The 12,426-nt window shown below is 40.0% G+C and overlaps 1 long non-coding RNA gene across 1 annotated transcript in view; it reads left to right on the top strand.

Moving 5' to 3' along the window:
* The window catches only part of LOC133543790 (uncharacterized), a 104,605-nt gene that overhangs the window by 27,717 nt on the left and 64,462 nt on the right, over positions 1–12,426 (top strand). The window lies entirely within an intron of this gene.

The raw sequence follows: 12,426 nt of genomic DNA, 5'->3' as shown, positions 1-12,426 counted from the left end.
CACACACACACACACACACACACACACACACACACACACACGTATCTCTCCGTTTTATATGCTCTGACTCCCCCCACCCCCTGTCCAGCAGCAGCACCATAGCCCTACCACATCATAATCCTCTTAACGCTCTGCCTTATTAACCATTCATCTCAATGACATGAAAGCAACCGGCAAAAAAAGTGTGTGAGAGGGGTAGATGGTGGATGTATGGTTTGGGGGGGAGCGGGGTGGAAAAGAAAAAAAATAAAGAAGCAAATTATTTCCCAGACCCTTTGACTACCAGGCAATACTTTCCCATTTGATCATGTGACAAGTGTATCTGAGTCCGCTCTTTTAAAAGCGAGTGTCCCCTAAATTGAATTCCAATTAAGACGGCTGGGCAGATGATGAATACATGGATGATCCATGTGGCTTTTGCCTTTTTTCAATTTAGCAAATTGGGCATTGCTGATCCTTCCTACTTAACCCCCTCCAGCCCCCTCTCACCATCCCACCAAACACAGGAGGAATTCACTCATTAAGGTTCATTTGTGAATCACATTTTCATTCAACCTCCATCGCCACCCTACATGCTCACCAAAGTGCCACCTGGAATTTTTTTCCCCCAGATCTCTACTTAATTTTTGCCCCCCCACCACTAAGGTGGTCTTTTGAAAGAGATGGACCGAACCTTACACTTCTGAGTCCCTACAGAAAAGTTTATAGTCTTACAGTGGAACCTCGATTTGCGGACGTATATGGTTCTTGAACATAGATAGTAAACTGAAAAGTTAGTATTGTGAAGCAGAGTTCCCCAGAAGAATCCATGTAAAATAATTGGTTCTAGCCTCAACAAAAGTCCCTATTTTAGTAAAGAACTCCATAATTTAAAGACACTATACTGCATATATGTGTGTGTGTGTATATTGTATATATATCATCCATCCAACCATTTTCTACCGCTTGTCCCTTTTGGGGTCGCGGGGGGTGCTGGAGCCTATCTCAGTTGCATTTGGGCGGAAGGCGTCGTACACTATGGACAAGTCTCCATTTCATCACAGTGTATGTATACGAATCAAACCAATACAACACGGGGGTCTCCATCCATCCATTTTCTACAGCTTATTCCCTTCGGGGGTAATGACTCAAAAATCTTCATCCAAACAGCACAACAACAGCAAGCTTAAATGTCAACATGCGCACACACACACACACACACACACACACACACACACACACACACACACACACACACACACACAAAAATGTCTTGTTGGTGCGCTCCAAAACATTAACCACCATGTATAGCAGTGTTAGGCAATCCTTCTTTGGCTTGTGTCTCGGTAGTGCCTTCTCCTTGACTGTGGCATCTTTTTCTGTGAGAGTTTGAACACATTTAAAATGTTTCTGATCACGCAAATTTATCTTTAAGACAGGCTGACCCAGTACTGGCCGACACAAGGTATGACAATTGTCAGAAGTGCCGATTGCCATCAAAACTCTTGAAAATGGCTACGCCCATGTGTTCAGGATATGCCGTGGGGTGCCCCATCTCTTTAAAATGTTTGGTGTCATCAAAATGGCAGTCCAGATGTCTTTAAGCGGCATGCAAAATTAATGATTGAAGCGTTCATTCGCCAAAGCATGGTTTGCACAAAGAGGCATACTTGGCATGATATAAAGGTTTGTAAACCGAAAAGTTCTCAAAAAGAGGTGTCAAAATTGAGGTACCACTTTATAATTAATCACACAGACATGAGTTTGCACTCCTCAGCAATCATTTTATTGTCTTCAGCTTCAGAAATGATGTTTGCTCTCTATAAGAACCGTAGCTCCCCATTACCATCAGCACTCATGCTGCCCATGAATATGACTTACCTATCTTTCCAGTTACTTGTGTTGCCAGCTATGTTGACAATATTGGCACTGTGTTGACTCATTTTCAGTGGATAGTAAATATATACTGCTGTATAAGATGTACACTGACTCCTGTAAAGTATGTCCAATTTTACTTTCTATAATATTGTCCCTTGATATTATGTACTGCATGAAATGGTAGCTGAAATTTAAGATTCTTTCTATACCAACTGCAGACCTCTAGTAGCTATAGTGGATGTCCATTAAAATTGGAGAGAGAAAAGTGGTTTAACAGATAGCTTGTCCATCGTTTCTCCTCTTGTACAGCTGAAGCGTGAAATACAGCGCTGCTCCACATGTGTTGTGGACCCGCCAAGAAAAAATGCGCCTTTCCTTTCAGGCGCCGACAAGTGAAACACCGTAACTCCTGTTAGGCCCACTAAAGACACCATGTCCACAGGCTTTGTAAGGTCTGTTTGCCTTGCACACATCTTGTTTTCTCTGGGCTTCCTCAGCACTCTAAAGTCCTTTTCAGAGAGTTTATGAAGGCCTATAAAGCCTTGGCCATGTTTGCATTGGGGAATAGTCTGCTGAGAGGGTGCTAAAGGAGCATGTCGGAGCACGGGTCCCAGAGTGTTTCGGGTTAAGAGCGCCACTGCTGAAGAATCCGCCCCTTTCTCGGGTAATCTGTTACACCTCCTTCTGAATAAATAGCCACAGAGCATTTGACACAGTCCTGTCAGGGTACACGTTTAGTCGCCCTGTCCTTCGGCCACAAGAGAGAGGAGAGGTAAGGGAGGCATCTTTACTAAGCAATAAACACCTAATCAGTGTTTTCTTGACATGAACATTATCCTATATAACCTGGTCCTGAATGCAAAGCAGTGAGAATTACCACATAAAAGGAGCATACATTGTAATTTTCACACTATTAAGGCATCCATTAAAGGCCTACTGAAATGAGATTTTCTTATTTAAACGGGTATAGCAGGTCCATTCTATGTGTCATACTTGATCATTTCGCGATATTGCCATATTTTTACTGAAACGATTTAGTAGAGAACATCGATGATAAAGTTCGCAACTTTTGGTCGCTGATAAAAAAGCCTTGCCTTTACCGGAAGTCCTCACATTGTTTATAATGGGAGCCTCCAGCAGCAAGAGCTATTCGGGCCGAGAAAACGACAATTTCCCCATTAATTTGAGCGAAAATGAAAGATTCGTGGATGATGATATTGATAGCAAAGGACTAGAAAAAAAATGAAAATAAAGTTAAAAAAAGGCGATTGCATTGGGACAGATTCAGATGTTTTTAGACACATTTACTAGGATAATTTTGGGAAATCCCTTATCTTTCTATTGTGTTGCTAGTGTTTTAGTGAGATTAAACCGTACCTGATAGTCGGAGGGGTGTGTCCACGGGTGTCTTGACGCATCCTGGGCATCCATAACACCTCAGCAATGCCACAAGCAGATTGCCTCCATGCCACGCCGTATTGATGCAGTAATCCATGCAAAAGGATTTCCAACCAAAAACTGAGTGCATTAAGTGACATTTTCAAATGTTTGATTTTGTTTTGCTGTTATAAATTTTTTTTTACTTGGTCGGAGGAAATATTCTAATTTTTTTAGATAGGATTTTTGAGTTTTCTTAAGCTGTATGCCATAATCACCAATTTTAAAATGATAAAACGCTTGCAATATTTCAGTTGATGTGTAGTGAATCCAGAATGTATGACATTTTAATGTTTTAGTTGCATTACAGAAAATAAAGGACTTTATCACAATATTCTAATTTTTTGAGACAGTCCTGTAGAATACACAAAAAAGAGAAAAACGTGTTCTAGTCTTACATAAGGATTGCGAATGAGGCGAAATTCCAAAAAAGTGCAGTTCCCGTTTAACATTGAGCAGAGTTAAAATTAGCAATATCAAGTTTGAAGCCCAGATTTGAAAGGATGTGCAGTGACTGCAGTCACTAAACACAAGTAAAATCATGTGAAATGTGAACTATATTTATATAAGGCTTTTCTCTAGTGACTCAAAGCGCTTTACATAGTGAAACCCAATATCTAAGTTACATTGTGGGTGGCACTGGGAGCAGGTGGGTAAAGTGTCTTGCCCAAGGACACAACGGCAATGACTAGGATGGCGGAAGCGGGAATCAAACGTGCATTCCTCAAGTTGCTGGCACGGCCACTCTACCAACCGAGCTATGCCGCTATGTCCTTTTGTTACTGTTTTTGCAGATTTTCCGTGCATCTGGCAGATCAATGGCAAATTATGTTTTTATTATTCTTCTTTGGTAGTCCATCGTTATCAACAATAACGCCTGATGCAAGTATGTAGGTTAATTTGTGTCTTTATTACGAAAGCATTTTTTTTTAATGAATTTTTTGCACTTGAATTTTGTGAACTGACTTTTTTTCTATCAAATTATTCTGACAATTTCATTCAAACAAATTTTGTTTTTCAAAATTAATACATTTTTTTAAATGAAGTGTCGAAAAATTTGGTGCTTCAAGAAGACAGACTCACTTCTGGTAAATTAGGAGTCAAGCAGTAACTCAAAACCAGCCAATGACATGTCAAGTTTGCGAAACAAAGTTTGCAAAACGGCATAAAAAAGACAGTTAACTGGAATACCTTGGCATAATACAACATAATTAACATTTCAATGCAGCCCGCTGAGTATTTTCAAACTTCAGAAATGATCCCAATGGTTGAATCTGCATTTTTGAGTGGCATATGGTTTCTATAAGACGTTATATGCAGCTAAACTGACTGTGATACACGATGTGACCAGCAGATGGTGGTGAATAGACTTAGACTTCCTTTTTGTTGTCCTTCAAATTTGAACTTTACAGTACAGTTTAGAAAAAAATGTTGTTGCATTAGCTTATGGTAGTGCAGGATAAAAAGCAATAAGGTGCATATATAATTGAATAGATTACTGTACAGATAAATATATTGAACTTTATCATATGCATCCACATTTATGGATGTATGTTGTCTTTTTATTCCAGCGAGTTAATCCATTTTGGGAGGAATTGAGGGGATAATTATAATGCGTTTAAGAGTCTTGCGGCCAGAGGGAAGAAGCTGTTACAGAACCTGGTGGTTCTGCTTCGGAGGCTGCGGAACTTCTTTCTAGAGTCCAGCAATGAAAACAGTCCTTGGTGGGGGTGGGAGGAGTCTTTGCAGATTTTCTGAGCCCTGGTCAGGCAGCGGCTTTTTGCGATCTCCTGGATAGGAGGAAGAGGAGTCCTGATGATCTTTTCCGCCGTCCTCACCACTCTGGTGAGACTTCCTGTCTGAGGCACTGCAGACTCATAATGATGTTTTCAGTTAAGCGTAACAAAGAAGACATGTTTGGATGCATTCATAGAGGGAAGAATAATTGTTTGATTGTAAGCTCGTTATTCAAAAGACAAGGTTCTGTCATTAGTAGATGAACAACACACTATGGTGACCATAGTAACAGTGATATTATATCGAATAAGTGGAAGTTTTTCATCCTTTTGCCTTTATTTTTTACTGTGTTCGTTGCATCTTTGTTGCTCTTGCTTGATTAAAAAATATCTTGATCAAAGAGGCGACCCACAGTAGAGGAGCAACGTTTTATATATTCTCAATATTCAGTGCTTTATTGTTCGTAGTCAATATTGTAAATCCCACAATGAATATTTTTATGTACATTCGAGTGTCTTTTTCAGTAAAAAACTAAACAGACCATCTCAAAAACAGATTTAACTTTTTTTATTTTACGGAATTAAATGACAGTAAGAATGTAACTAAAATATAGAATGTGGGATTTACAATATAAACTATGAACAATAAAAAAAATGAATATTGAGTATTTATATTGTGGGCCACATTTAAATGTTAATTATGTTGTATTATGCCCAGGTAGCCCAGTTTACACAAAAAAGTATTTTACATAAATTCATCCATCCATCCATCTTCTTCCGCTTATCCGAGGTCGGGTTGCGGGGGCAGCAGCCTAAGCAGGGAAGCCCAGACTTCCCTCTCCCCAGCCACTTCGTCCAGCTCTTCCTGGGGGATCCCGAGGCGTTCCCAGGCCAGCCGGGAGACATAGTCTTCCCAACATGTCCTGGGTCTTCCCCGTGGCCTCCTACCGGTTGGATGTGCCCTAAACACCTCCCTAGGGAGGCATTCGGGTGGCATCCTGACCAGATGCCCGAACCACCTCATCTGGCTCCTCTCGATGTGGAGGAGCATGAATTAACCATAAATTCAGTGTAAAAAAATTTTTTTTGTAACAAATACACAAATTAACTTAGGGGGCATGGTATGGTGGGTAGACAACCGTGCCAGAAATTTGAGGGTTGCAGGTTTGCTCCCCGCCTCATGCCATCCAAATCACTGCTATTGTGTCCTTGGGCAGGACACTTCACCCTTTCCACCAGTGCCGCTGACAATGGTGAATGATTGTTTGGTGGTGGTCGGAGGGGCTGTAGGCGCAAACTGGCAGCCATGCTTCCGTCAGTCTACCCCAGGGCAGCTGTGGCTACAGATGTAGCTTGAATGTGGAGTGAATGAATGATGAGTTCTCAGTTCTCTGTGCAGCACTTTGAGTGTCCAGAAAAGCGCTATATCAATCTAATCTATTATTTATTATTATTAACCTCCATTCAAGGGTTGTTTCCAGACGCATGGGATCTCATAAGGCTCTGTAGACCAAACTCAGTGCACAGACAGTTTTAAATGGCAAATTAGTTCATATAAAGCAGGCTAATGCTTTCTATAAATAATTAGTAAAGGTTATTGTTTCATTAAAAAATATTCAAACTGATGTATTGTACAGTAGTTTAAAATGTTTCATAGTTCAAGTCTTTTTTTAATTGTCTATTGGAGACTAGGGCTTCACGGTGGAAGAGGGGTTAGTGCGTCTGCCTCACAAGGTCCTGCAGTCCTGGGTTCGAATCCAGGCTCGGGATCTTTCTGTGTGGAGTTTGCATGTTCTCCCCGTGAATGCGTCGGTTCCCTCCGGGTACTCCGGCTTCCTCCCAGTTCCAAAGACATGCACCTGGGGATAGGTTGGTTGGCAACACTAAATTGGCCCTAGTGTGTGAATGTGAGTGTGAATGTTGTCTGTCTAGCTGTGTTGGCCCTGCGATGAGGTGGCGACTTGTCCAGGGTGTACCCTGCCTTCCGCCCGATTGTAGCTGAGATAGGCGCCAGCGCCCCCCGCGACCCCGAAAGGGAATAAGCGGTAGAAATGGATGGATATTGGAGACTATATATTCATGGAAAGTTCAATATAAGCAATATTGTTGTAAAGTTTTGTACAAAACAAAACATACTTATAGCTATTTTTGAAAATAAATAAGCTGATAAAACTGACCTATTTTAAATGATACTGTTAACTTTTTAAAATTGTGCAATGCAATGAATCATTGGCACTTTTTTCTGTGTATTCAGAATAACACAGACTGGGCAGTCCAAAATGACCGAATAAGGGTAGCATCGGAAATTGTTTTAAGTTGTTTGCAAATCCTATCTCAGCTAGTTTTATTCATCTACTTTGACAATAAAGTGATTCTATCAAGTATATAACTCACATAGTGTGTTGTACAGTTAAATAAATATCAAGGTCTCAATAGCTGAACATACAGTATGTCCCCTAGAAGGGTTATGACAGGAAATAATTGACTAATTAGCCCTAGAAAATTAGCCCTGGAAAAGGTGCATATATTGTGCTTGTGTTACTCCCGATTGACAGTGAGAACATTTTTTTTTTGGCATAGCCCTCAACAGAGTGCAGACTTTCGCCAAGTCCCAAAAATCATAAATTGTCCGAGTTTAGTTTTCATGTCAATGCGTGAATCTAGCTGGAAATGTCAAAGTTGACAAAATAAATGTGTATAAAAAACTTATTTTGGATTGTCTGTAATGCTGGCGATCATCTCAGTATTGGTTGATGGAGCACTGTCTAACTCTTCTTTCTAGAAAATTGATGTATTGGGGCTAACATTCCCTTCAGAAGGTGTATGTGTTGTCATATGTGTTGTCGGTCACAGGAAGTCACGCACGTGTGCGGAGGATGCATGGCAGCAGGACGAGGTAGTATGTTTGGTGTGGCCTGTCGCAGGTTTAATTCCCCGTGCTGGCGTCAAAGTGTCTCAGCTGCGCATCACCTCACATATTCAGATTTGGGCCGTGCTGCCATGTGCACTTGGAGATATTCCTCGGCCCCCACCCTCGTTTCATTCGGGGGGCTTGTGAGGAGCCTCGGCATGGCGTTTAAAAAGGAGATTAAGTTTCCTGCAGAAAGCAAAGCTCCTTAAGGGGGTATCTTTGTGCCTCTCAGCCGCTTGGTCAGTGAGGGATTCGCCGGGGGGTGGGGCGGGGAGGAATAGGGGGGCTCGCTGTGAACTCTGTAGAGGTAGTGGAGGCCGAGTGGGGGTGCTGACCTGACTCCCAACCCCACACTGAACCTTCAGCTGAACCTTCAGGTGCCAGTGGAAAGACACACAAAAAGGGGTTACCTTCATCGACATCATTGCACACGAAAAAGCCCATGGACCGAATGGCATTTGTGGCGCCCCCTATGTCTTGGTAGACATGCCAGCATGTAATACACATGTATTACATACATATTTAATTTCCCTGAAAGAACTCTCCGGAAGGAATAAATAAAGTACTATCTATCTATCTACATATCATTTAACAAATGGTCAATGACTTATGGACAGAAGTGGGTAGAGAACCCTACTTAAGTGAGATTACCGTTCTTTAGAATCATAGGACTCAAGTAAAAAGTAGTCATCAAAAAGAATTACTTGACCAAGAGAAATCAAGCATTCCACGAAAAAATACTCAAGTATTGAGTAACTTGTGAGTAACTTCTGATTCATTTTGTAGCAATTTTTCAGTGGTTCTTGGACTACAATTGTGGTTGATGTCAGCCCTTTGAGACACTAGTGATTTAGGGCTATATAAGTAAACATTGATTGATTGATGTAAGCATACGTCTGTAAAACATAAAAACCATGTACAATTAATGCAACATGTTTTCTCTGGTTTGAAGTGAAATTCTTGTTTGCTGAAATGTGAACATTTCTACTGACACGGATGAAAGCACATGATAGAAATTAAATTTTTACTAGTTTGAAAGTAATCATTGAAGCTTTGTGCTGCCTTGTCTGATTACATGTCACTTTTTACACTCAGTACATTTGTATGCAACAATTTAGTCTGTTTTTTCAAATAATTCAGTTTCTTCTGTTTTCACAGTTACATTTTTAGTTTTAGTTTCTATGCTCTTATTTCTAATGTGACTGATGGCCATACACAGTGTGCCTCTTGTACACTAGGAGGCGATTGTGGTCTTTTCGGCTACGTGGAAAATGTAAATACAGTAGAAGAAGAGAATGCTACATGCTAACAAGCTAGTGCTAGTGAAGTGAAGTGAAGTATATTTATATAGCGCTTTTCTCTAGTAACTTCTCAAGGTACTTTCAAAAGTAAATTTGGATACACTTTAAAGTAGTCAGTGTACAGATTTTGTACAGCAGTACAACTGTGCTATCCGTTGACAATAAGACCACACAAAAAAAAGTTTTGCCTAATACTCCAGCTGGCAACACAAGTGAGCAAGCAGCAAGATCAATTTGTCTAGGGTTGCATGAGTGCTTCTGGTAACTGGAGAGCTATGGGTAACTGAGGGAAATTCCAATGAGTGCTGATGACATTCTGCAGCAGAGCCCGCCAAAATGCTTGAACAAATCAAGTATTGCTTTGAAAGGTCAATGCGCGGCAAAAATGATTTTCTCTTGCCTGGTTTGGGGCTGCATGAGTGCTGCCGGCACCGGGGAGATGCGGTTCATTGATGGAAACAGACAGGTAAAGCGAAATTGTGAAAAGCAAGTGCTTGCTTAAAAAAGACCGATTTACACCCCTGGTGTACAGTATGTCATCATAAATTGACAGAAAATGTGTCAAGGGAGGGTTTACTAGTAAGTTTTAAGCGCCGGATCTAACAGATAACTGCACATTTCCATTGCTGTTTTGTGTTGTTGGTAACGTTTTAATGTGTTTAAATAACACCTGTGATTATTGAGATCATCAAAGACATACAAAAGGATTGCTATTTTAGTGATTTGTTTTCTGAGGTTCCTGCTTACCAGTTGTCTCAAACAGCCGGGATGTACTGGTGTCATGTCGTGTAATTAAAATGTCTTATTTTGGGAACTTTCTGACGCTTGTTGAACAAGTAGGTTTCTATTTTATCATACCACCGGCCAGTGTTAGTTTTGACAGCAATTTTTAATGAAGTTTTAGTAATAGTCTTCTGACAAAAAGGTATTTTAGTTTTAGTAATATTTTAGTCATCTAAATTAATTTAGTTTTAGTTTTAGTCTGGTTGCAGTCGACTAAATTCCTCAACAATTTAGTCGACTAAATTTACAGTACATTTTGTCGACAAAAATATAAATTATAACAGACAACGCATGAAGTTGTCTTGAAAGCACTTTTATTAATTAGTTATTATTGCAGCGCATCTCAAAAACCAAATTCACTAGAACTGCAATCCATGAATATTTTTAAAAAGTACATTTCTCACTTACCATATTGTGTTATTTTAGCTGACATTTTGCTTTTTTTTTTTTTTTTTCCAAATGTTGAAGAATTTATTACTAAAATGATCACATGAAAAAACAAACTAGTTTTATTCTAGATTGGTGGGCCAGCTCGCTTATGGTTACTACAAAAGTAGTGGTTGTGTAAGCAGTTTTGCTCCTTCTCTATTGTGTTTAATGGTAATAATAATTCAGTACAGCATGAGTCATTTGGAAATATTAGTTTAGGCCTATTCACTGTTGCGTAGATGTCCTGATGATTAGCTTACAGATGGCTCTTCACGTTGTTTGTATTTTTACAAGAAAAAAATCGAGCTACCGGGTTTACGACGTATCATGTCGTTTCAAAGGTAAAACGTCTCCATCGTCTTCTCTTCCTTCCAGGTGTAGAAGACATTGAAATGTTGTGTGTAAAAATACAGTAGGGATGTAAAGATATGATAATTTTAAATCACATTTATTGTGACCAAAATGATCACGGCTGTTATCATTGGGGGCGGTTTAGCTCAGTTGGTAGAGTGGCCGTGCCAGCAACTTGAGGGTTGCAGGTTCAATTCCCGCTTCTGCCAACCTAGTCACTGCCGTTGTGTCCTTGGGCAAGACACTTTACCCACCTGCTTCCAGTGCCACCCACACTGGTTTGATTGTAACTTTGATATTGGGTTTCACTATGTAAAGTGCTTTGAGTCACTAGAGAAAAAGCGCTATATAAATATAATTACTTCACTTATTATTGTGGTATTGTGGAATGTGCTTAAAAAGCATTTTAAACATAACTAAAATAAATAGACACATTTTTAGAAACGCCACTATTTTGCATGTCTTGTGTTTTTTTATGTTTCAGTAAAGTGTTTAAGTCATAGTGTTGTATCTGTTTTAATTGCATCACTTTTATTGTACTGTAAATATTGGTTTGTACTGTAGCACTTTAAGATTTATTTAAATAAAATTAAGTAAATTAAGTATCACTTCTGGCGGGCGTTGTGTCTGTCCTACTCTGTTCAGCGGTACTTGAAAGCATCATAAAAACACCTCTGTCTCTTTTCCTGTGAGGAAAGATTGATCATTATAATTCCGTGCTTCGAGAGCACAATTTGTAGGTTTAATGTTTACAACTGAATAGCTTAGTTCCTCAGACTGTAATGTTGTTTTTAACGGGGGAAGGCATGTCTCTTGTCTTCATGTTAACATTCAAGCTCGCGAGCTGGCACCAGTCAGTCCGCCGTAAGTTTATCAAAGTGCTGTTATAAAACACTCAGTTTTTGGATCATTTTAATTTAAAAGGGTAGAATAGAATAGAATAGAAAGTACTTTATTGATCCCTGGGGGAAATTCAGCACCACAGTTCGCTCACAATAGACAATAATAATAATAAATATATAACATATATTATATATGTAATATATGAATACTATAAATATATTCTACATATTTTCTACATTTAAGTGCAGTCAAGGAACATATACATTGTACAGTCTGATGGCTGTCGGTATGAAAGACCTCCTGTGTCGTTCCGTGTTGCATTTTGGGAGTCTGAGCCTTCCACTGAACGTGCTTATTCTTTCCGCAAGGTCCGATAGTACTGGGTGGGAGGTGTTGTCCATAATGGCTAGGAGTTTTGCTGGACTTTTCCTCTCTGACACCACTACCAGAGAGTCCAGCTCCACTCCCACCATGTTACTGGCCTTCTCTACCAACTGGTCCAATCTGTTTGTGTCCCTCACTCTTAGCCCGCCACCACCGACTCGTAGAACATCTTCAACATCTTTGTACAGAGAGGTAATATTAACCGTCTGGAGTTTTGCCACCGTCATCATTATTACCTTTTATTGTTACATCCCTACAATATAATCTTGTTTCCTGGGGAAATGTCCAAACACCGTGTCTTAGTAGTTGTAGTTCTGATTGATCCCTGCCGTGATTTATCCCCGCCCCTTTCCTGCATGCTACTGTGGGTGGACGGACTCCTTATTTGTTTCTC

The sequence above is a fragment of the Nerophis ophidion genome, linkage group LG26 (assembly GCF_033978795.1).
Source record: "Nerophis ophidion isolate RoL-2023_Sa linkage group LG26, RoL_Noph_v1.0, whole genome shotgun sequence".
NCBI classification, from domain to species: Eukaryota; Metazoa; Chordata; class Actinopteri; order Syngnathiformes; family Syngnathidae; genus Nerophis; species Nerophis ophidion.
The sequence above is the reverse complement of the archived record's forward strand: the minus strand, read 5'-3'. Positions and strand labels throughout refer to the sequence as shown.